The 26,687-nt window shown below is 37.4% G+C and overlaps 1 protein-coding gene across 7 annotated transcripts in view; it reads left to right on the plus strand.

Moving 5' to 3' along the window:
* RAB3IL1 (RAB3A interacting protein like 1) overlaps positions 1-26,687 on the plus strand; it is a 606,739-nt gene that overhangs the window by 300,362 nt on the left and 279,690 nt on the right. The window lies entirely within an intron of this gene.

The raw sequence follows: 26,687 nt of genomic DNA on the forward strand, positions 1-26,687 counted from the left end.
GACTGGACAAGAAGCTATCACATAGAAGCATACCAACTGCCTTGTCAGAAGGCCCATTGTCCATAACCATGCCAAACAAGTCATAGAACTCCACAAGACTTGTAACAGTGGATGTACCAGGGAGACTGCCCCACTGCTTTAACTCCAAATTAATGAATTGTATAGTTTTATAATGTAAAACAAAAAGTATTAAAACACCCCCAATGTAAGTGCCACACTAATAGACCAGCTCATGTACTTTATAACCCAGCAAAACTATCTGTTCTCATCCTGGTAGTGGACTTTTGTACCCTGCTTAGGGAGTTAAGATTCCATGAACTTGTCTGAAAGTGGGGTCTCTGCATGTTGGGCACAGTTATTCAATTTGCATACAAATCATCTGACTTGTAGCTGATATTACATGTACATAGCAGTCACTGAAAATCTGAGCCGTTCTACCAGGGGAACTAATTATAATACCATTGTGATTTAAAGCTCCAAGAAGTTTCCTGATTCACAATTTGAAGGCTGCATACTTTTAAAAATGGTTTGTTTATTTAGTTAGTTCTTTTTATTAGCAGTGAAGGTGAACATTTTTCTTTTCTCAGTAATACCTTTTAGCCTCTTTTTAATTGTACATGAGGAGTATTACCTCTGTATAGAAAGGGTTTCCTTTTTCGTACATAAAAGCTTAGCCAGACTTTTATTCCACCAAACAGGGAAACCTAAATTAAGTTTAAACTCATACAAATGCCTTGAGTTTTTTGTTTTTTCTAGTGGAGCATCACGTGTCACAAAGCTTGTCTTATGCTTCTAAACAATTCAAGCAGAAGACTCAGGCCAGTTGGTAGATTTAATGGTATATCTTATTTCCTGAAAGTTAGCCAAACTAAAATCGTATATCATAATGGCTGAGGCAGCGTGATTTGTATTTATCAGATATCAAACTTAATAGAGATATAATCAGGGAACCCTAATGATGTCATGAGTTTTACATCACTTAACAGTAATTCTCTGGATAGTAACAATTCCTTGTTGGAAAATTAAATAACTGGCAGTAATCCTTAAGAGTTTCAAATCCAACAAATTTTAATTCATGAAAGTAGAAGATTCGTGTCTCTCCCAGTTTAACTTGGGATAATTAAAATCACCCAAGAGTAAATTATGAGTCGTTCATCTGTGATGATATATCTAGAAGCTTTTCATGTTTGTCAAAATTCAATTTAATAGGATGATAGCAAACTACCAGCCTTAATTCTGATCTGACCTAAGTTGGTATATGTCAAAATCCTATCTGATAAGTATGAGTCCCAAAAAAAATGACCTAAACTTGAGCAATGCAAAGTAATTGCCCTGCCCTTCCCTACAAGAGCTATGCTGCCACAATAATAAATTCAACATTGACAGCAGTTCTAACATGCAAGTCATTTCAAGTTTCTGTCACAAGAACATTGACGTGTTCTCTAGCAATATTTCCTTCACATTAGTTGCTTTTCTTAAACAAGCTATGAGTATGAATAAAATATACTTTTACAGTACTATCAAGTGTTCAGATGCTGACTCATTTGATCTGAAGTACCTGGCCTAAAAAAGAGTCGACAAGCTCTCTAACTTTTGTCGTCAGTAGTTGGGCGTCCATATAGTTCAGATGCAGTTAATTCAAACAAACCAGACTATTTTTGATTATTGCATCCTCCCATTATGTTAAATTTCTTAAGATGTATTCTGAACAAAACATCCTTAACAATTGTTAAATGATCAAGCCTTCAGAAACTCATAATCAGTCAGCTTTGTGGAAGGAAACATTAAATTTGTAATGACTAAGTACTTCTACAATCATAACATTTGAATACTCTCTGAACAGGTTCTTTCATATGGTTAAGGAGTGCAGACTTCATCTTGTTAACACACAGGCTATTACTGCAAATGGTACACTGAGATCAGTGTACTACCTCTGTAAATAAATGTAAAATAAAAAAATGAACCAGAATGAACTATTAAATATTTGCACATCTGGGCCTTGGTCTATAACTTAGGCATTAATCAGGGAATACTACCCCTTCGGGGCCTGACATTTTAATTTTGTGCCTTTTCCCAGTTGTGAAGCTGCATGGATGAAGGTTTCTTCAGACCTTTCAGACATGTACATTTTATTACTCTGAGTAAAAACAGCATCCCCAGAGTACAACACATCACTGGTGTTTGTCAGTGTAACCTGTTGTTGAGAGAACTCAGGTTTGTGAGGGCTGGTCATTAACAAAAAAATCACGTCTGGTCTCAGTAGTAACAGTCATAGCATTTTTGTCAGGCTCATCAGTAATAGGATACTGAAATCATAATAAGATGTCCATCTGACAGTCACAGAAAAAAGAACTGGCTGCTCAGGTCATTGGGCTGCAGTTTTTCAGACACACTTCTTATGGAAGGACGGTCTCCACCCCACCCATACACACTTACTGTGGTCTCCCTCAGCATCTTTCAACGGGCAAATCTTCTGTCCCTCTTTGATTATACCAAGGCCAGTCATGGATCCTAAGATTGTCCGGGGGCCTAGGCCTTCTTTGCATCTGTCTGTTTTTTTTTTTATATGCCCTACTCTCTCCCTTGCCTGCCACCCACTGTCATTGACTATGTCCAAGGGCAACTCCCCACTTTAGACCACTCCTTCTCTTGTAGATGATCATCAGTGTATGCTCTCCCACCCAGGATGGGCACACCCATCCCTGCCTCTCATTCTGTCAGTCATCCGAACTGCAAATTAAACATGGGTCGCCTATGCTATAGACAGAGCTTCATCCCTCTGCACCAACTATTTCTAGTTTCTTGTTCTCAAATATAACAGTGATATGAGTCCTATTGCCTTAATGCTCACATCCCTCTGTTTGCCATCTTGGACAGTAATAGTTTTCTGACTCTGCTCCCTCTTCTTTACAAATGCTTCATGGTTGTGTGACCAACTTACATTACAAATGCAGACAGTAAGTAAAAGCATGGAAAAGTTAAGAAAGGCTTCATGCTTTGCTGCTGTTCAGTCTGTGAAACTAGGTATACCCTAGCCAGGTGTACATGTGCACATTCAAAAGCTGCACATGCACAGTTGTGCAGGCATTTACTGCATTTGATTGCAACTTTAATTAGCCTTCTGAGGGAAGGTAAGAATTCTTAATAAATTTAAGCACTGTGCAACAAAAAGTTATTTGTTTCTAATGGAGACATAGATTTCAAAATGTATCTACTTTCAGTGCATTACTAAATAATCTTTTTATAGTGGTCAAGCTCCTACGCACCCCCCCCCCCCCCATTGTGGGGTATACTCTCACAACCTCCCTGACATATACACCAACTCCATGGCTGCATAAATACTGGAGAAAAGTGCAAAGTTAAATATTCACTGAAAATGGCTTTCAATGAGACTTTTTTTGTGACATCAAGTCAGACAATTACCGCCAAAGAGTTGTCACGTACCCCAAGATGTATGTGCAAAAATATAAATACAGCACCAACTCTAATATTTCTTCAAAAATTCCACTTAAAATTAACTGGCACAAACTAAAAGCAGACAGCAGTTTCTCGCCAATAAGCTGCCTCTTCAGGTGTTTAAATAAAAACAGAGGATAAGAACTAGCCTTTAAGTAACAAAAGAACTGACATAATCAAATGGTTTTAAAGTGAGCAACATCTAAATCCATTTTAAAATGGTAATAAGCAATTTTAGTGCTACTTAGTTGTATATCATATTAAAATCACCATAATATAAACATATATCAAAAATAATAATGTAAAATTCATTTAGGTTGAATGAATACTAATATAAATAAAACATAAATTTACAAATATTCATTTAACCCAAAAAGTGCCCAGACTGATAAATCAGGGCCTTTTCTTCTTATTCAATAATTAATTCCAACTGGAATTATGAAATGTATTTGTATCACCTTAATCCAAGCCAATTAACATCACTATAGTATGCAGAAGCATATGCTTATACAAAGGGGTCTATATTAGTTCGCCGAAAACACTTTCCAGTGAACATGCATCCCGTGAAAATCATTTCTTAAATTTGCTGAATACTCCCAGGGCAAAGAAGTACTTGTCCTGCAACACAATGGGCCCACATCTAGCTAAATTGAACCCACCCAAGTGGGGGGGGGCCTCACCCCCACACCCCCTTAACTATATATACCAACTTCAAGATCGCACTAAAGTGGAGAAAAGGGCAAGGTTTGTGTACTTGGCCAACTATGTCTTTGCCCAGGGAGTATTCAGTGGCTCACAGAAGTGATTTTTGCTGAATGATGGTCGCTGAATATGTGTTCGCTGGAACGTGTTTTCGGTGAACTTATATAGACCCATACAAAGTACTCCTCTGCCACTGGCATTTGATATCACTAAGATGTAGCAATATCCTTTGTTTCTAACTTTTCTGAGTTTCCCTCCATAAAAGGAGCTAAAATTACATAATGTCATGTAAATCCAATAGTCAGTATTGCAGGAGATAAAGTGTCGAATTTCATAAACCTTATTAGTATTCAATGAAGTTAAATTCCTTGTCATGTAAACAACTGAACAAAAATTACAGTACTACATGTAAACATCCCTTTGAGGTGAGAACCAACAACTGATTTAAAAACTCACTCTAGGATGCACTTTTACCATGAAAAATGCTCTCCGAAGCTTTCACCCTCTAATACGAAAAACAACACAAGGAAGATAAAATACTGTGCTTTAAAGATGCATTGTTTCTGTATTATTCTTTTAAAGGAAAAAGTTATCAGTACTGACTCTAACCTAGAAGCATAACTCCTTACTAACATCTGACTTAACTTTTCTATGCTGCTATTCCAACAAGCTAGTCTTGAGTTTAACACTGGCCTGATTTACATGCATGATTCTTGTTGACATCATAACCTCTCTTCTTAAACCTATTGGCCATATTGTGTATTCCTGTCGATAACAAATTTTCATCTGTTACAATCTATCTAATTCTTAAAAAGTGAGAATAAGGAACACGAACAATAATATGCCCAGGCTGACAACTTTTAGCATGCAAATACTTGTTTCTTGTAAAAGGCTTCCTATACAAAGTAGTACTGGGTGTGCCCATCCAATAACTTAGTGACTGTTTCCTCCAAAAATGACACTGTAAACAAACTGTATGTATAAGTAAAAATAGTTACAAAATAATTGGTATTAAGATATTCCATAAAATATTTAAACATTTCAGCTGTAGAATCCCACCAAAGCAGTTATCTAAAAAGATGTGCCATATAGACATTTGTGATGAAAAATAATTGTTATCTCCAATGTAAATAAAGTCAAGCTTGGAAAAAAAAAAACATAAAAAGGTCTGTTTAAGTAGGGACAAATGCAGCCCTCTTGGCAGTACCATTAATTTGATGGTAACAATCACCTTTAAAATAAAGAAAAAATAAATTGCCATTGAGAACCATTTCCAACAAAGATGTAATAAAATCCACAAATTCCTAGGGATACATATCTAAAGGTTCCAGATAGTATATAAAGACAAGATATCTAAAGTGCCCTTATATGTATTATAATCCAATTGAAAATCTTGTAACAATTTCAGAGGTGTGTAGTATCCTGAATTCTAGTCCTCAAATGTTTAAGTAGGGACTTTAATGCAAAGAAAACTGAAATAGGTTCTGATAAATAACCCCTTCCAGAAAATATAGTTTGTTCAGGAACTGGAAAATGTTCATTATGAATTTTGGGCATTGTTTTGAGGAAAAATGTGGTTGAATGACTTATTTTATCGAATGATGTTTACACTGAGTTTTATTTTATCAAATAGGTAGACACTGGTAAAAAAAAAAAAGGGAAGATGTTTGTAGTAGAGAAGTTTGAGGTATTTACAGTTTGGTTGCTTTTAGCAGAGTTAATTACCATGTTCATAAAATATGTCAAAACCATGGTTTATTGGCTTCAAGGATTCATATCACTTCACCTAAAGACCATTTCACTGAGACCAAATCACCTAAAGTTCATTTCACCTAAAACTCATTTCACTGATAAATAGTACTCTAAGGCAAGTCAAAAGTATATGTCCTTTTTCCCACTGTAGTGCGATCCTGATGTTAGTATAGATAGTTAGGGGGGTGTGGGGGCATAGCTCCCACCTAGTTGGCTTTTACCAAATAATATAAAACAAAACTAGACAACATAAAACCAAATTAAGTGGGGGCTCACCCCCCCAACTATATATACTAACACCAGGATCGCACTACAGTGGGGAAAAGGACATATACCTTTGACTTGCCTTAGAGTACTATTTGTCAGTGAAATGAACTTTCAATGAAATGAACTTTAGGTGATTTGGTCTCAGTGAAATAGATTTCAGTGAAATGGTCTTTAGGTGAAGTGATACGAATCCATCTTGAAATGTTTGTGTTGATATATGGCATTTGATGGAGTGTGTATTGTTTTGGAGTATGCATGGCAGTGTCTAATAGATTGTGCATACAATTTTTTTTGTGATGGATTTTGTTGTTACTTATTTTGTTACTGATCTAGCCATATCTTCCCATATATATATATATATATATATATATATATATATATATATATGTATTGTGTGTGTTTGTCTGTGTGTGTATGTGTGTCTGTGTTACTGGTACTGACAATGCAGTACAAACTTGTAAACAGTACATATGTATAATAAAATTTACTTTTGAACAGTGAAGTAACACAGTCACTTTCTAATCATTTGTAGTAATGCTATTTCTATATCTGTACTTTAACAATATAATTAAAATCATAGTTTTATCTTCATCAGTAATGCTTAAAAGAGTCACCTAGAAATTATTGGTTGTAAATATTGCAGTTCCAGTATAATCTTTTTTTTTTCCATATTTATTAGTTGCATGGCAGGGATTAGCTCAGCGTCTCAACATAGCATCTTTGAGGTGCAGCACAGTTCTAGTGTCCCACTCAGTAAGTCAATGTGGAAAATGTTGTTTAAACTTAGCATCTTTTCTCAGAGGCCGTTTAAAATATTAGCACAGCCGTTTCAGCCTAGGGCATCCATTTATAATCTGACATGATTGTTGTGATGCTGGAATCCCTTATTTTCCTAGAGGTTATGGTCATCCTTCCTTATCATGGTATACCTCTGAACTGTATCCTTCTGTGCAAAGCCATCTGGTCATGATCACCTAAGTGTACTACCATTATATATACATAAATACCAATACTCTTGATGCCCAAGCGTCATGCCATGCACTTGTCAGGATATACATAAATACCGACACTCTTGACGCCCAGGCGTCATGCCATGCACTTGTCAGGATATACATAAATACCGATACTCTTGACGCCCAAGCGTCATGCCATGCACTTGTCAGGATATGCATAAATAGCGATACTCTGAGTGTCTGATATATCCACACATGCAACATTTGGATTTGTTAGACTTGAAGTAAATTTGATAAGATTCCAAATACTGCTTGTAATTTCTTGCAACTGAATGGTACCACTTTTGCGATACAATTTCTTTGGGTATCTTAAAAGCTCTTTCTCAAGCTTCCAATTACTTCTGGGTAGTCCTGTAGAACCATTTTGAGTCTTGTTTATAGTATGTGATAATGTTTCTGTAGCCCTGAACCCATTCTACATTGCTAAATGTTGTGAAACTTAGAGGTTTCCCACAGAGTATCCATTTTACGTACTTTGTTAATATGCTCAGTCTTTGTTCACAAACGGAAATGATTATGTCAAAAACTCAGAAGTCTTGTTTTTGTTTTTACACAGCGCACATTCTTTTTTTCTCTTTTTAAAGTGTTTCTGTCTTGATCTATTGTACTTGTTTATGTTGTTGCTTTTGTTATTTATTTTGGTTGATGGAATAGGCCAACTGGGCAAGAAAAGACTCTTTCAGCAGAGGCTTGGTGAGAAAAGCTCCAAACAATGAGAATAAAAATGCGCAAAGTAATGTTCTAATGCACAGAGTACTGAGGAAAACATTACAGTAAAAACAGACAACATACATTAAAACTATACAATGATCATTACTGTAACATTACATTAAGAACAGAAAAAACATATTGTAATGGTCTAATATATAGAATTCAAAGGAAACTGTAGTATTCATTTTTTGATCATACAGTCAGAAGAAATGGAGGTAGAGCAGGGGAAATAGGAAGACATGTTCTTAGGAAAGTGTGAAGCGGTGTTGGAGAGAGATGAAAAGGAAAAGGGGTCGAGTTTGTGGAGGAATGGGGATGGGAGTGCACCTTGTGATTTGTGCTTAAGGTGTCTATAACCCAGGTCCTCTTATAGACACAATAGTGGTTTGCAGGTTCCACATTATTCGAGCGACGTACAAACATACAGCCAGGAATCCGTCAGGTGTTTTAATTTGGTTTTGAAGCCTTTTCATTTTGTTTGTTTTAGTGGAAGTACTAATTTGCTCCAAAGTTTGATGATATAACTAGAACAGAGAGTGTCTGCTGCAGCATTGTTTTACTTTGTGGTGGCCAGAAGTTTTCCGCTGGAGCATAGTTCTCTACACACTGAATATTGATGAAGGATTTTTTTAGTGAAGTGCACTTACTGAGGCTGTAAATAACTGTAGCATAGATTAGATGTTTGGTAGTGCTAACAAATGTAATTGTTTTAAGGTAAGACTGAAGTGATTTCCGTATGAGGTTTGCAGCAAATTGCACTACTTTATTGTAACCCGTTTCTAACTTTGTTTGCTGTGTGGTTTGCAAGCTTGTAAATTGGCTGATTCATATTGGAATGTGGGAAGGACATAGGACAGTTGTTTTCCTTATTGCATTAGTTACATACAAAACTGACCAGTAGAGAAGTCATATTTTTCAGTGGGTTCTTTTTATGACTTGCTGTGCATTCCATCAAATGTTAGATATTCACCTATTGTTACACCTAGTAATTTTGTGTGGATTATATTTTCTGTGGTAGTGTTATTGACTGATGTAATATTAAGAGTGTTTCAGGGCAGAGAATTACTTGGGTGCATACCTCACAACCTCTTACAGCAAGAAATCTGGACAATGCCATAAAGAAAAGTGAGAGAAAGGCCCAAAAATAGGGACAATTTTTAAATATTGCTCTTACAAACTTTGAAAGATGCTAGAATAACAGGTTTTGCATTAGCATGAAGTTTCTGACGGATATGGAGTCTGAATTATTTTTGTACATCAATCTAATGATTTACTTCTAATTTGCCAGAAAACCACAATTGTATGAAAAAGGGACAACAAATATGAGGCCAAAATCTGGACATTCTGCGAAAATCTGTACAGTTGAGAGGTACGCTTGGGTGTGAATAACGTTTATTTGCTGTTCTTAATTAACCAGACTTTAATAGTATAGAAGGATGTCTGGGTTATTGTTCAGAGTTTTGTAAAGACTTGCTGCAGTGCAGAGGGGGTGGGATCATTGGTGTACTGTTTGGTGACAGCTGAGTGGAGCTTGTTTATACTAAATAGAAGAATCACTCTTTGGAGGACACCTACAGGAACTAGAAGGAAAATTGAAAAGATGTGTTGCTGTCTGACAGATTGCTTCCTATTACTAAGGAAAATATTTAACCAAGAATGAATCAAGATAGCATAGGGTGGGAGAAGCTTAGGGAGGAGAGATCATTTAATGGTTTTGGATGACAGACTATGTGTAATGTTTTGGATAAGTCAAGAAAAATGGGGGATATTAAGTGACCTGCATTTATATGATGATTAATTGTGCTGGTTAAATGTAGAAGGGCAGTGAGGGTGCTATGACTTTAATAAAAAACATGTTGGGTATGTGAGAGGAGTTTGGCAGTAATGTGTTCCTATATGTGCCTATATTTCTCTAAGATTTTTGATATGGGAGTTTTTATTGCATTAAGTCTGTATTTAGAGAATTCTGCTGAATTTCCACCTTTGTGAAGGGGTGTAATATAAGATTTTTCCAAAGGGTTGGGACATGGCTCTCTGTAATAGAACAGTTGAGTTTTTGTGAAACAAGCAAGGAAAAGGATGAAATGCAGTACAAATGTAGTAAAAGAGAAAGAGTTGTAGTTGAGGAATGTGAAGAAAGTTGTCTGTCAAGAGTTAGTGGGAGTGAAGGTGTTAATGTTTTATAGATTATGTGTGGAGATGGGTGGGAAGAAGCAGGAAGTGATGTGAAAGGAAAGATGGAAATGATGTGGAAAGAGAAGAAATAATGCAATATTTTGGTGTGTGTACAGGATGTGGACTGCTGAATGATGTTTATGTGATTTGATGGGTATAGTTTAGTATGTTTAAATGTAGTTTAAGCAGAGGTGGGTGTGAATTGGTTGTGGGATAGGATATAGATGTGAGCTTGAGCATAACAAGGCTAAATGCAGTATGGCACACTTGTGCAGGGTTTTTGTTTGAGTTCAAAACCAATCTTGTGAATTTAGGCCTGGGAGGGAAATCACTAGGTAAGTGAAAGAAACCACTCTCTTTTGTCTTGGATGTACTGCTAGGAGAAATACTTTCTCTAAATTGGAGAAAAAATAAAAGTAGCCTGTGTAAGGTGCTTAGACAAGATATAAAACAATTGATTAATACTTTTACAAAGTTAAAGAGTTGGGCAGTAGTATAACATGAAATCTGAGCTATTGTGCCAGAATGACCTTAGCTGACCTTGAACTCTAAAATGGGACAGAGGAGGGATGGCTTGGGGTCCATTGTTTTTAAACAAGATGGACACTGCTGTTACTGTTTTTGACACAGTGTCTGTTTAATTTCTCCAAATCTTTTGGGTTTCTAATACCGTAAAGGAATGGACCCCATTCCTAAGTCAAAGTATGATTAAAGTTTGGGAAACTAGTACTGTTTCAATCTTTGATGTTAGGCAAAAATGCTCTTCACAGCACCCACAATGTACCCAGAAGTGACTCCTTCTGCAGTTCAAATTCATACAGAGTTACATGTATCAACAGCATATCTAAACAAGACTGTAAAATTCTTCTTTTTTTATGAGACCCATTGCTCGTACTACTTTTGGAACTGTCTGGGTATCCTTCTTCCACATTGCCCTAGTTTCTCTCTGCAAATCTTGGTACTTTGACTTTGTCTCTGTACATAAGACACTGTAGTCACTGGGTATGGCAATTTCAATGATCGATGCTACTTTTATCTTCTTTTCATCGACTACTATATCTGGTTTTCCTGCCCTAATTTTTGTAATGTTGATAATAGGTGATGCCATGTGATTTAAACTTCATTTTTCTCTGTAATGCTTTGTGCAAGATGTTTCCAATGTTTCTCAGCTACTTCAGTATTGTAATGTTTGCACAATCCCCAATGCAATACTCTTGCCACATCATTATGCCTTTCAGTATGCAGGCCCTCTGCCATCAGTATAGCTTACCCAGCAACAAGATGTTCGACTCTTTCCAGTTCTACAGAATCTGCATTTCTCACTTTCTCCCATATGTTCATTGGATCTTGTAAACCAATGTGTACATAGTCAACTATCCTAGGCTGCTAATGTTTACCTTTCATCTTTGGTTTAATTTCACCTCTCCTTAACCATTCTAGCCATTCAGCATCTTCATGTTTCATAGGGTCTTCATAGAGAGTTCACCAAAATGTGTCTGTTTCTTTTTTTTTTTTTTTTTTTTTTGAGGTAGTTCTATTCCTTTTGCCTTGTTTCCCAATTTTCTGTAATTTTTATGGGGTCATCAGTGAACTGCTTATTTTGTACTTTTCCTTTATCTGCATACCTTCTAAGTTTTTCTGCCTGTGCTGATATCTTTAGTTTATTATTTCCAATACTGTATGATAGATCCGGGTCTTTTCTGATACTGTGCATTGCTTTTATCATGTCTATCTTTCTAAGTATTTTTGTTGAACTGTTCCCCCTTCTGTACTCCCCTAACAGTGACATTTCTTCTCTTAACTGCTATATAGTTTCTCTTTGATAGTTCCATGATGGCATTTGATTTCTTCCTTCCTTTCCCCTGTTGCCCTGTGTTTTTGTGTTAAGACTTTTTCTGTTATTAATTTAGCTGCACAGTAATATATCATATTTATTTTTGTTATATCGCATGAATTTCTATGAGCAGTCTTGATTACCGTGTTCATTTGTTTTATCAAACATCTAAGATTTTGGGTCTTATTGAATTTCTGGCAATCTGTATCTTATATTGATCTTAATATGTCTATTCATCTCTGTTAAATCAAGCAACTCTTCCCTTAGATCATTTTCTTCTAAACTAAGGGCACATTCTTTGTTCTCCATTTCCTGTGGGCACTCTACTGAAAGTTCCAGAACATCTTCTTGTGACATATTCTCTTCAGCTCCATGCTGTGTCATCAATTTTCTTTTTCATATGGGATCTCACTGACCTATCACTCCCCAATGCTGACTGCATCAAAGCTGCATCATTGTTGTCTTGGTGAGATTTTGTAAAAACAGGGTCCACCTCATGAAGGTACTCATCAAGACACGGAGATGAAATAATTTCCAGCAATAATATGTTTTACTTGCTGGTTTTATCATCTCTCCATTCAGACTATCTAGATATTACAAAAAAGTGGTACAGTAGCAAACCTGAGTATAATTGGTAATAGGGTAGCTTATGTGACACTTAATCAACTGTGTAAACTCCTGGATTAGTAAATAGTCAAAATTGTATTGCTGCTTTTACATACATTGGCAGTTTACATTTGGAGAAATTAAGTCTGTTACTAGATAGGTAGGTCGAGTTCTACATTTGAACTGTAGTTTCTATTGTGATTCATAGAGTGTAGTCTGAATAATGCCAGGTAAACTATTTTAAGGGACACCTTATTGACAACTTATATTTGCAGAAATGAATCTGTTGCTAAGATGGCTGGTCAAGTTCTACACTCGCACCATGTTTTTGGGGATGATTCACATACTGTAGTGTGAATAATGTCAGAGAAAGCATTTTGGTTTTGAGGGACAGTTTCTTCTATTAAATACTCAGGTTCCATGAATTGTGTCACAAGCTTTTGTGCTGCTGTCCCACTTTACATTAGCAATACCTCCGACATCTTTCCTGATGCTCCTGGAATACTCCTAGAATTCATTTTGCAGTTTATTTCTCCACTGTTCTCCTGTTCATTCCTGTCATTCTTCTGCTGCTCTTACTCAAACCATGACATTGGAGTCTCTTGCTGTGTGCTAGAGGTTAATCTGAATATTTCATGTTAACAAACAGTTGTGTTGGTTTGAACCAAAAGGAGGTTTAGTGCTTATAAGAAAAACTATTAAACCAATAAAATAAGCACCTGGGTGATCTTTTCTCCAGCAGTATAATAAAAAACAAATTATTCTCCAACAGTGAAAACAAAAAGTTTTTTCTCCAGCAATTTATTAACAAAATGTTTAGTGCTTGCGTCAATCCACAGTTGACTTCTTCAGAACAATGAATCATACAAATATTCCAATTTAAACAGATAGCCCACAAGAATGATTGGTTAAAATCTATCCAATAGAATTTAAAAATGAATGATGCATGAATATTAAACAGCACATAAATATTAAACACTGAATCTTAAGTAAAAGGTTTAAAACCAAAACCACATTTGAATCAGGTGCAAAACATGAACTTGCTGTGGGGACTAAACTGATTCTGCTTTTTCTTTTAAAATAGGCATGATACTTAAATGGTCATTTAAACCTGGGGGAATGTGGGCAGCTAACCTCAGTTGTGTTGGTTTCTTGGGGAAGGTTTATAGCCACCATTTTGTAAAGTTATTCTTAAAACCAATATGGCTTTTCACTTTACATCTAGTTTCCATTGATTATGGAAGTAAGTGATTTCAGTAAGTCCCTCTTCTTTGAATTTTGTTATAGTGGTAACAATATGTTAAGATCATGCTTTAGAGAATTTTGGTAGATTTGTAATTTGCCATCTTTTGTTAATGGTAGTTGGTTTTCAGTGTTAGTACTGTGAGGTTTTTATAGGTTTGTTTTGTTTTGTTTTTTTTTTATTTTTTTTTTATTTTGCAGAAGGTTCTGGTTAGATTTGTATCATTTAGTTTTCCATTTTAATTACTTTTATTCTGGCACAGTAGTACAAATGTGGGTTGTGGGCAAGTTTTTACATGCAAGTTGCATGCTCTTTATCCTAAATATGTCTACATGAAGATATTATGTAGTAAGTGGTGGAATGAGGGTGCAACCCCCTGCATGGTGGCAGAGGTTTTTCTCTGATGCAAAAAAAAACAGAGGTAAAAACAGAGGTTGAAGTGAATCCCTTGAAAGAAGGATGAACCAAATTGGATCTAAATTTAAAAGTGGAACACAGCCCACCAATGCAAATGTAGTAAGTTGCCCACATTTGTTTTTAGATGCACTTTGGTTCATCCTGTTTTCAAGGGATTTGCTTCAACCTCTGTTTTTCTTGGTTCCAGTTTGGTTTGTCCTGTAGTGATGCTTATGTTGGATACTTTAATTCATCATAACAATTTCAGAGAAGGCTGACTGATATGAATCACAAAAATCTTAGTATTCATTTGCTCTGCACACAATATAAAACTAGTGTTTGTGTTTCCTTTGATTTGTCACAGGTACTTTGATAATAGATTTAGGAACTGACTTGTCAGCAATGATTGATTGGAACATGAACTTTGTCTTTGTCAATGTAGCCATGCATTATAATCAATAAGTGGCATAACAGACACTGGTGTTTTCAATGTCTTCTTCTTCAGGTCCCAAAATACTCAAAGCCTCTAGTGCTGAATAAGATTATTCAAGGTATATGCTCTTATAAGACTGCAGTGGTGGTGCTGAGGTAGTGTTGTCGCCTCACAGTTAGACGTTGCCCGTTCGATTCTCAGAGCGTCTTCTGTGTGGCGACATGCGTGAATGGGCGTTCCTTCATTGAAGGTTGTGCGTTAGGCCCGGCAAGCCAGCATGTAAAAATCTACTGCCAATCATTAGCAGACCGGAGTTCTGCTGTGGTGACCCCTAACCGGGAAAAGCCGAAAGACACAAAGGTATGTGCTCCTATGTCAGTGTTTCATGGAATGTTTTGTACAAAACTGTTATCTACGGATAAGAGATGACTTCTTGATTATATCTGCATGGTAACAACAGATGTTACTGGCTTTCACATTTCTATTCCCCTAGGATATTGGCGTGGACAAGAGAAAAACCTTTTTGTAAAATATCACCATACTTCTCAGTCAGGATATTTATGTTTTATGATGATTTGCTGGAATTTGTATTAACTAGCATTTTTTTTTATAAAATAAGTTTGTATGCAGATTAGAGGCATGGCAATGGGGGCTACCATGGGCCCCCACTTCTGTAAATTCAGGCTGGGATTCATAGATGTTCACCTCAAATCCCCACTGGCAGTGACAATGTGCAGGGAGTGGGTCATTCAAAGACCCAAACAGCATGGTCACTAAAGGTTCATGATAGCGTGGTATGCAGTGCATGCAAAACAATATATAATAACAAGGAAATGAGGAACTCTGTACAAATGAACCACATGGAATATGCTACGGATGGCATTCAAAATAGCAAATAGGCACTCTGCTCAGCAATGCATACCCATTTTGAACATCAAGATTCATAGTTTAAAAAATGAAAAAACACTGGAATGCACAGAGGTGAGCAGTCAGTAATATCTAGTTTTTAGTGCAGTTACACCTTTATTCATTATTCGTCACATAGACTTCATCAGAAAGATTTGAAACAAGTTCATTGCCAACTTGTATACCTTAAAAACTAGGTGCTAATCAGTTAACTAATTATCTAACCATGAAACACCTGAAATCATTTAAACAATTTAACAACTTCTCATAAAAAACAAATAAAGATTCAAAGTTTGCATGCTACAAGTAAGGCTCGTATTAGCAACATCAGGAGCACTGCTACATGTGCCAGTAGCAGCAATGGAGCCAGTCCCCTTATCATTGTCTAGGAGGAGACACGGACATTTCCTAATATGTCACCATGTCACAGATTGTGGAATATTCCCATGTGGACAAGTAGAAAGGGGCCTAGTTGAATTGTGCCACTTACAAGCCATTCACAAGCAGAATCAAGGAAAAATAGTGGTATACGAACACCGGGTCTATACTACCTGATCGAAAGACATTTTCATTGAATGCCTTTTCATCAACACATAAACAGCGAAGTCCCAAAACCCAGGGGACAAAATTGCTTGGCCAACCAAACACCAAACAAACTCTCAGACCATATGAAGTGGGATGCTTCGCACATGAAACCCCCCACCCCCCCCCAACTAAATATACCAACTCTGAGATCACACTACAGTGGAGGAAAGGACAAATTCCTGATGACAGCCAAGCATTTTTTTCCCCTGGGAAAAAATTTGTTGAAGTGGCCGTTCGGATTTTCGGACTACCCTGTTTATGTGTTGATGAAAAGGCATTCAATGAAAATGCCTTTTGATAAGGTAATATAGACCCCCCCCCCCCCACACTCCTAAGGATACTTTTCACCAACATATGGAGAGGGGGACATTAGGGATATCCACAGGCATCTGCTTCATGGATCATAAACCACTTCCTCAAATCTAAAGCATGTGGAGAAGCATATCTGGCTCCCTAAGGTACAGAGGAAAGAATTGGAACCAGGCAGATTTTTTGTGACATAGTCAGTTTCCCTGAGCTCCTGGGAGCCTTAGACTGAGCATGTGTTACCATCAAGGAACCAGAAGGTTCAAAGAGCTTGTTATACATCAACAGATTTGGCTTAATTTCCTTAAATTTACAGGTGATTTGTAATATCCAGGACATAATTTATAATGTGTTTGTGCAGAACCAGGACAGTTCACAATTCACATAACTCACACATTTTCAGCTTCTAACCAGTACTGAATAACAAAGGCTTCCTACAGGGTTAACTGAATGGGAGATGAACATACATGCCAGATGCAAAGGTCTGTACACAGAGGTACCATACAAGCTGGGAGCAGGTCACTTATAAGTTGATAGCGTAGTACTTACCTATGAACCTAGCTGCCCTTGCTGGTCATTTTAAGCCTAGCCAGTTTCCCTTTTGCTGCCGGAATTAACCTACCCCATTTGGTGTAAGATAACAACTTAAGGAGGAGCAGTCAGTAAATTCCCAGTGACTTGAGTATTCCGCAGGAAGGTTTGCCCTAAATAAATAACTTGCTCCAAAATCATGCCGTAAAACTAAATGCCAAAAATTAATTATTGCATCCTTTGGGAAGTCATCTACCACAGGGAACTATCACATTGACAATACATTCCTAAAAGTAGACCTAGTTGTTTGGGATTTGATTTTATGAGGATAGAGACCTAACTTTTGACCAAAATGTGTCTATTTTTGTAAGAAAGTCCTTCTATATTTCACAGCTTATAAACAAAAGGATTGTCACTAGATCTAGGGATGTCCTCATCCCCTTTTACTCAGACCTCATCAGACCAATTATTGAATATAACACCCCCCTTGGCATGAATCTGTACAGACACATGCAACAATTGGAACAGCAACAGAGATATCGTACTAAAAAGATACAAGGTCTACACAACACATCATACACGGACCAACTCAAAAACCCTGTCACTATACTCTGTATCCTACAGACCAAGAAGGGATGTGTTTGGCATACAAGGGATCCTCCAACTCAATACTGAAGTATTTGCTGCACATCAGCAAGTAAAATGGCATCAGAAATACTTAGTCTAGGGGTGTAAACCTCATCTGCCACATCAACAAAACTGTTTGGAAGGGCAGGTATGTCATGCAGAGGATAACGCTACTCTAGAACTGACTCTCTATCCACATAAAACACAATTCATTCCTATCCATGATCTATGGATGAGACAAGAAAATTTACCCTAGGATTTCCCCCTGTACTACTAGTAGACAGAGGCATCTCCTAAATGCTGTATCCTATGCATGATTCCTCTCAAATTATTTATGGTATGAATGTACATATTCTCATTATGGATAATATATAACTATTGTCCATGGGATGGGTAAGACCAAGCTCTAATCAAATGGGATAGGTTAAGTTGAGCACAAAAATGGAAATTGGATATGCTTAAATTGGCCTTCAAGGACAACTAGCCTAGTACTTCTCTATGAACCTATGTTGTTTGGTATATGTTTTGAAGGCAATGCCAGATATGCACTAGAACTTTTTTGATGACCCAATGTACAAATTCTAGGGCATGCAGGAAATAACCTGCAGCTCATGCAGAAATGCAAAATACTGTGGGCCATATGCCTGGCCTACTGAAGGGATGCGTCTAGTGTCTAGATACCTAAGAGGGAGCAATGGAATATAGTCCGACTATCTGCAGCAATAGTTGTGCTGTGTGTGCCTTGTTGCACAACATGGCATTGTCCAAACAAATGAAGCAACAGGTGAACATCTCAGCAGGACCTTCCATACCAATCACAGCAGCTTTAGAAGGGTAGCGTGGAGAGTCAGGTAATAGGTGTGTAGCAGCAATATTGTAGCCAAGGGAGGGGTGAATGCAGTGCAGTGCAGTACTGGCAAAGATAAATCATCTGGTTCACAACTGTAGGCCACGATGTAGACAACAGTGAATAAGATAATGGATATGTGATCACACCCAGGCTATTCAATGCAGTATATGAAATGGCCAAGCAAGTGCATCAGATGCAGGTTAGGGTGGGCAGGGTATGATCATCATTCTTGGCAAAGGGTAGGGGACAGAGTGAAAGGCAAGTACAACTATGATATGGGATAGGATTATGATTCATGAACACTGCAGCCACATACTCAGGGAGGTTGGGAGGAGTCAGGACTTGCATGATGCAATTGTGATCAATCTTCCATGGTGTAACCATTGGTGATGTCCACTATGTTAGTTTGCAGTACTTGAGCTCATTGCAGTCTGTATCAAAATATGCTTTTATGCACTGTATACATGGCCACAACCTTCCCTCTTTATGCAAGTGGCTATCAGCTGCAAGTAGTGAGATGCACATGCACTCCCTATTTAGGTTCAGTATGTGGCTTAGAGCCCATACTCACTGTGACGCATCTTTCTCAATATACATAGTTTGCCCCCCTCCCAGCACAGGCATGGGCATATGGTATAGTGCCATGGGTTCCCAGTTACAAATATATCACTATATCTGCTTCACTGACACCGACCTGCATCACAGGGTTTACAATTCTTTCTGAAGTACTGTGATAAACAGATCTCCTTCCTTAACTTTGAGAAGCTCCACGTGTATAGAATCTTTAATGAAATTTTTCTGATTCATACCAGTATAGTTTTAACTTTTGCTATTGTAAAGGGCTGGAGTGCTTACAAAACACATTAGTATGGCATGCATAATAATGAAGTGATTAAGCACTACTGTCTGTGAATTGCTGTGAGTAAGCACTACTGTCTGTTTATTGCTGTAAGTACACAATATGCCTTCCAAACATCCTGCCAGTAGCAGATTGTGCCAGTTTTGACAAGGAAAACTTAAGTAGATCAAAAATGAGATATAGGTGTCCTGCAACTATGTAATCCCCCCTCAGAAATAAATAAATAACAGTATGTAGTATGCAGTAATATTTCTGATATCTGTATGACTTTTGAGATGTTGCGCAAACGTTACTGGAGCATATATGTTATCTCCAAATATTTTTGATTTGTTCATTGCATTAAAGATTTAATTAATTTGTTAATGGTGTTTGTGCAGTATAGGCTAAACATGTTGCATTTTAGTAATATGTTCTTACAGTACCTTCTTTACAGCCTCTAGTAAATATGAAATGATTGACACTTGTCATGTCATATAGTCTGCATTATTTGGAGTGATGATCAGATTTATCTGATAAGCAATAATGACTGAATAATGGATTTTGAAGATAACTGCAATACCGTATTCTTTACATAGGTTCATAGGTTAGTAGTAGGCTAACTGCCCTTGTGGACTATTTTAAGCCTAGCCAATTACCCCGCGTGAGAATCAAACCCTGCACCTTGTGTCTGTAAGGTAAACACCTTAACCATTATACCAGTCTCCCAACCTATATCACCCAAAGATCAGATTGTAATGGAATTTTTGCATTTAGTTAAAAAAAAACTGTTATGCTGACTGGCAGTTAATGCAGAGGACTAAAGCTCCATCTTGTTCATGAGATGCTTTCTGTGCCACGGGTGCAGGGTTTGAATATTTCTACCTTCATTTGCCTACTGTGACCATGAGCAAATCACTTAACTACGCAGTGCTTTGGGACAATTAAATATTTGTGCAAGGCGTCTTAACGGTCTCCTGGATTGCATGTGTTGTAACTAACTATGAGTCTGGAGTTATTTTGCTTGCCACTCCCTATTGCATATCATAGCAATATCATCAACATACCCTTTTTAATGCAACATAGGCCATTTATTCTTCAAGGGCAACACATACTGCATTTGTAGATGAAGCACTGAAATGCAAAGTTGTTTGTCAGCAGCTATGTCTGCACTAGTAATAATTCTCTTTAATATGGAATTATTCAGATGACTTTTACTTCTACAAAATTTGTGTGTATTGACTTAGTATATGTTATTAGAAGGTTATTTCTTATGTTCTCATCACAAATATTCTTCTGTTTATACTGTGTTGCACATGGGTGGATCTTATGGTGTGATAATAATGTTTTTTATACAATTTCATATAAATTATCCAAAGCTACCAATAAAATACATGTTCTTTATTTCTTCATTAACAAAAAGAGGTGTAATAGCAAAATAGTTCTAACTTCTGGTAAAAGTGGCTGGCCGTGTTTGGATGAAAGTACCTTATTATCTATTTATTTTTAAACATTTTTAACTTGGCATTGCAGGACTAGTGTGCATGTGTGTGTGAATTAAGTTGGAGTATTTTGTTGTATTTTTGTGTGAATGAAATTTGAAATTTGTGATTTAGGTCATTATTATTGTTGTTAATTTTTTTATCAAGGGCATCTGAGAGGGATATAGTCAACAATATGGCTAATTGATGGATTTTGGGAATGTCTATGGATAAAAATGACTGCCCCTGCTGACCTGATGAAGTAAAGACACCATTAGTGTATCTTTGTAGGAATAGCAGGCATTTATGTAAAGCAAATAGGAATATTTTACTGTGGCAATTTGTATGACAATCAGACATGTGATGAATACACAGTCAATAAAGCAGCTTGTAGTTGATGAGTACAAATGTTGGTGGATTATAATGATTGAGTGGCTTTTATATTTAACATGTTCTGAAATGAATACTTTTGTCATTATTGGCTAATACATTTTGATTTAGTGCTTACCAGAAAAAAATTTCAAAACCTAAAATTTAAAACACACTCTCACACAAGTTGCACTATTAAACAAGAAATGTCATATAAAACACTCAGGAAGGTGAATCCAAATGCACACCTACATTTATGTGTGGCCCTAAAAAAATGTGTGTTGGGGTCCCATGGTTTGAAAATAGCCTGGGGCCCATAATCTGCCACGGACTGTTTATTGTCTTTTCCAAAACCCACAAAGTCAAATTTAGCAAGAAGTTATTTATGTCATGTTATAAAAATATTTGCCTAGATTATAACTTTGGCATAACAGCTAAAACTGTAAGTCTGTTTACCTAATTTGTTTTTTAGATTAAATGTTCTGGTACAAAATATTTTCTGAAGATGAAAATCCTCCTACAGATGATTGTACAATTTGAGGTGATCCATGACTCCTACAAATTAAATTTTCTTGGTATATTTGACAAATTTTCCTTGTTAAAAAAAAAAGTAAATTCATATCTTTGCACAGCTCACTAGTATGAACATCTCACATAGTGTACATTCTTTTCATAGATGTTTGTTATTGGAAAACTGCCTTTCTCATAAATTGTATGCACAGGCATACTAGATACACACACACACACACACACACACACACACACACACACACACACACACACACACACACACACACACACTTTGAGCATGTACCTATAAAGAAAAACATGCTGCCCAATAAAATGAGCATCCCATTATCATAACCATAAACTAGAAAGGCTCCAAGATATTTTAGTCCCTTTCCTCTTTTTATTGGTGCTCTAGAACTTTGTCATTTTGTATCATGACCAATCATGGTGCTACCTGTTGTGTTGTGTCTTGTGCCATGACAGGATGCCTTCTTAAAGTAATAGAAAATAATATTTCTTGTATGTTCCCTGCGTTTCCTGTGATTCATGGAGTTCTGTTCATGTGTTTGTCAAGCCATAATTGGAACATTTACTCCCAGAACCATACGTGTACTATAAGGAATAATACAGTAACACAGATAACTGGTGAGTTAACCTACTGAAAATGTTCTCTGGTAACCATGCAATAACCTTGAAGAAAGTGATAAAGAAATGACTGCAAATCACCCTTTCCTTCTTCTTTCGGCTGCTCCTGTTAGGGGTCGCCACAGCGGATCATCTGTTTCCATTTCTTCCTGTCCTCTGCATCTTGCTCTGTCACACCAACCACCCGCATGTCCTCTCTCACCACATCCATAAACCTTATCTTAGGCCTTCCTCTTTTCCTGTTACCTGGCAGCTTCATCCTTAGCATCTTTTTCCCAATATACTCTGCATCCCACCTCAGCACATGTCCAAGCCAACGTAATCTTGCCTCTCTGGCTTTGTCTCCAAACCTTTCAACCTGGGCCGACCCTCCAAAATACTTATTCCTAATCCTGTCCACCCTCGTCACACCCAGTGCAAATCTTAACATCTTTAACTCTGCCACATCCAGCTCTGACTCCTGCCTTTTTGTCAATGCCACTGTCTCCAACCCATATAACATAGCTGGTCACACTACCCTCTTGTAGGACTTCCCTTTCACTCTTACAGGTACTCATCTGTCACAAATCACTCCTGACACTCTTCTTCACCCACTCCATCCTGCCTGTACTCTCTTCTTCACCTCTCTTCCACACTCACCATTACTATGAACTGTTGATCCCAAGTATTTAAACTCATCCACCTTCACCACCTCTACTCCCTGTATCCTCACCATTCCTCTATCCTCCCTCTAATTCACACACATATATTCTGTCTTAGTCTTGCTGACCTTCATTCCTCTTCTCTCTAGAGCATATCTCCACCTCTCCAGGGTCTTCTCCACCTGTTCCCTACTTTCCCTACAGATCACAATGTCATCTGCAAGCATCATAGTCCACAGGGACTCCTGTCTGATCTCGTCTGTCAACCTGTCCATCACCACTGAAAATAAGAAAGGGCTCAGAGCTGATCCTTGATGTAATCCCATCTCACCTTAAATGCATCCATCACTCCCACCACAGACCTCACTGCTGTCACACTACTCTTGTACATATCCTGTACCACTCTTACATACTTCTCTGACATCCTCATACAATACCACAACTCCTCTCTAGGCACCCTGTCATATGCTTTCTCTAAGTCCACAAAGACACAATGCAACTCCTTCTGACCTTCTCTGTACTTCTCCATCAACACTCTCAGAGCAAACATTGCATCTGTAGTGCTCTTTCCCGGCATGAAACCATACTGCTGATCACTAATCATCACCTCCCTTCTTAACCTACCTTCCACTACTCTTTCCCATAACTTCATACTGTGACTGATCAGTTTAATCCTTCTGTAGTTACTACAGCTCTGCACATCACCCTTATTCTTAAAAATCGGTACCAAAACACTTTTTCTCCATTCCTCAGACATCCTCTCACTTTCCAAGATTTAATTAAAGAATCTAGTTAAAAACTCCACTACCATTTCACCTAAACACCTCCATGCTTCCACAGGTATGGTATATCCTCTTCATAGCTGTCCTTACTTCCTGCTTGCTAATCCGTTGCACTTCCTGATTCACTATCACCACATCATCCAACCTTCTCTCTCTCTCTCTCATTCTCTTCATTCATCAGCCCCTCAAAGTACTCTAGGGCAACTAGAGGTCAATGTAGCTGATTTATGGAGGGTGACAGTATAGGTCATAGGTCAACACTAAGCTAACAACCACTTGTGTCTTAGAGCATCACCAATATGTTGTGGCCTAGGGTGTGTGAAACAAGTAAATAATTGCCTGTACTCTGGCGGAGTTGTTTAGGTGCGCAGAACCATTCTGCAAGCCGATACAAAAAATTCTAAATTAAAGAAAGATGACCTTCTGTTAGCAGGATAGCTCTTGACCTTATGGCAAAAAATCTGGACAAAGCCAAAAATAATGAGGAGACTAAGCCCCAAAATTTTAGATATTGCTCTTAGGTCTTGTGTTGTCATGCATTTTCTGGAGGCTATGAAGTCTGAAACTCGAATGCCTGCCATTATATAGTGAATTCAGTCCTCACTGATGTGCCACAAAAATCCAGAAACCAACACATTTTACGAGGAAAAGACTAAACATATATGGCAAAATCTGGACAGTTGAGAGGTGTGATTGGCAGCCAGATCTCACCCTAATTATAACATTTAATGGAAAAGAAAAGGCAAGTGCTTCATTGAGACAAACTAAACAAGTGTGAGGGGTTCCCATAGGGTGAGTTTGTGAAGCTCTGTGGCTGGACAAAATTGATGGGACCAAATAAGTCAGTGGGCTGACAAAGAAACTAGATTATCAGGCTGGTTAAGGAGCCAAAAAGAGAATGTAAACAATGTAAAGATTTTGAGAATTAATTTGGAAAGATCATTTATTCGCAAATTAGATGAATGTCACAATGGTAGTAATTTGTGGTTATAATCTGAACTACTATGGATTTTGTCTTATAGTCTGTGGATTAATAGTGGTGATAAAGAAGCACATGTACTTTTGTAATTATTCAATTACTTCACAAGTTGTTGGGTTGTGAGTATGCCTCTATGTTCTCCTGCCCTAATAAAACAGGGCTATGCTTTCACACTGCTAATGGTAGCATGAGTGATCCATCAGGTACATTTGCTGGTAGCAGTTTCAGTAGCTCAACAGGTAACACATTTACCTTTGGTGCTGGAAAATCAGAAGGCTCTGGATTCTATTCTCATATCAGGTTGTTTGATTCAGTACTGACATTGTAGTGTAACATAAGGAGGGTGCTGCACTCTTGAGTGTGCTGTCCTTTGGATAAGATGTTAAACTGAGGCCCCATATGCCTGAGTTTGTGGTAGCTCAGCTTGATGTAAAAAATCCCACTGCACTTATCAAAAAGGGCAGGGGACTTTTTCAGTTCTGTAGTCAAATTTCCTGTAGTCAATATGAATACCTTCCCCAGTTGTTGTTGTTGTTGTTGTTGTGTCTTTCGGCTTATCCCGGTTAGGGGTCGCCACAGTGGAACTCCAGTCCGCTAATGTTTGGTAGTGGATTTTTACATGCCGAGTTACCAGCCCTGAGGCACAACCTTCAACGAAGGCACACCCATTCATGCATGCCTCTACACAGAAGACGCTCTAGCTGAGAATTGAACGTGACAACGTCTTGCTGTGAGGCAACAACGCTACCGCAGCACCACTACCATCCCCAGTCTCCCCTGAAAAAAGACCATTGGGACTAACCTGGTCAACAAAGTGTAAATAAAAAATAAAATAGTATAATATTTTCTTTTTTTAGTAAAGATGAAGAGTTGGGGCAGGTCTTAGAGGAATTCCACACATTTTGAGTCCTACATACCATCATAGCAAGATACTTCTATTCTAGAACAGTTGTCATTTACGGATTTGACTACATGTGAGCACTTGTTGTGCTTGTACTAAACTATGTACATACTATAAGTTATCAGCCAAAGAGCTGACAAGACTTCTCTGTGGTAACTGTCACAGTCCATAGTTTGCAGTTTTGCTTAACTATTTTATTAAATTCATTTCATTATGTTTAAAAGAGCTTAGTGTTTCAAACCTCTTCCTTTTTTCCTCTTTGCGTATTTCTTTCTGTCCCAGAAAAAAAAGCATATTGGAACATGCTAGCCTAAAATCATTGCATGTTGCGTGACTGTTGACCTATTGTATGTCATTAGCAGCAGTGTTATAGATGATTAAATATATTATGTAAGATGGCGCGTCTATGTTGATATTTTATTTTTTGTCATATGTATTTTCAGTATGCCTGCATGGTTTTAATTCATTTTATATCAGGATATCATCCATGATTTTGCATAAAATAAAGCATCATTGGTTAACAAAAAAAGCTAATGCCTTCAGATATATCAGTACTTAATAATGCTGTTGTTTGAGTGAGTTAGTATCGCATATTAAGTTAAGGAAGTTTACTTGAAATCTATAATTGACAACATATCTTACATGGAATAAGGGTCTCCTAGGGCTGCAGGTAGTACAATCATATAATAGATTGTGTACTACTGTAGATATTTAGGTGTCTGAAAACTACCACTGCGTGATCTTACTGTTTCCACACTTTACCCCGTCAATCCTCTGTGAGGCAAGTCTCATCTCTAAGAATATTGGAAGGTTTATCCTTTAAGACAAAGTCAAACACAGAAAAAATCTTCCTGCACCAAGAAATAACATAGTTTGACAGTATATATGTCTCTGTGTGTCCAACTTTAATTTACCATAAAAAAAAGTTAACATACTCTCTTTAAGGTTTACACAATGCCACTTAATATGAGACTGATTCTTGAGAACGCTGTTTTTAACAAAATATTTTGTTACTGTTTTTCCTGTTTTTCTGAATGTTCACTTGGTTTGTTCCCTGAGTGTTCGGACCTTCTGTGACTAGGCTTACCACATGTCTCTCTTTGGGTAGTTTTGTCCTACAAAAAACTAAAAAATGGCAACTGTCCTAATAT

The sequence above is a fragment of the Protopterus annectens genome, chromosome 3.part1 (assembly GCF_019279795.1).
Source record: "Protopterus annectens isolate FY-2018-M chromosome 3.part1, PAN1.0, whole genome shotgun sequence".
NCBI lineage: Eukaryota > Metazoa > Chordata > Ceratodontiformes > Protopteridae > Protopterus > Protopterus annectens.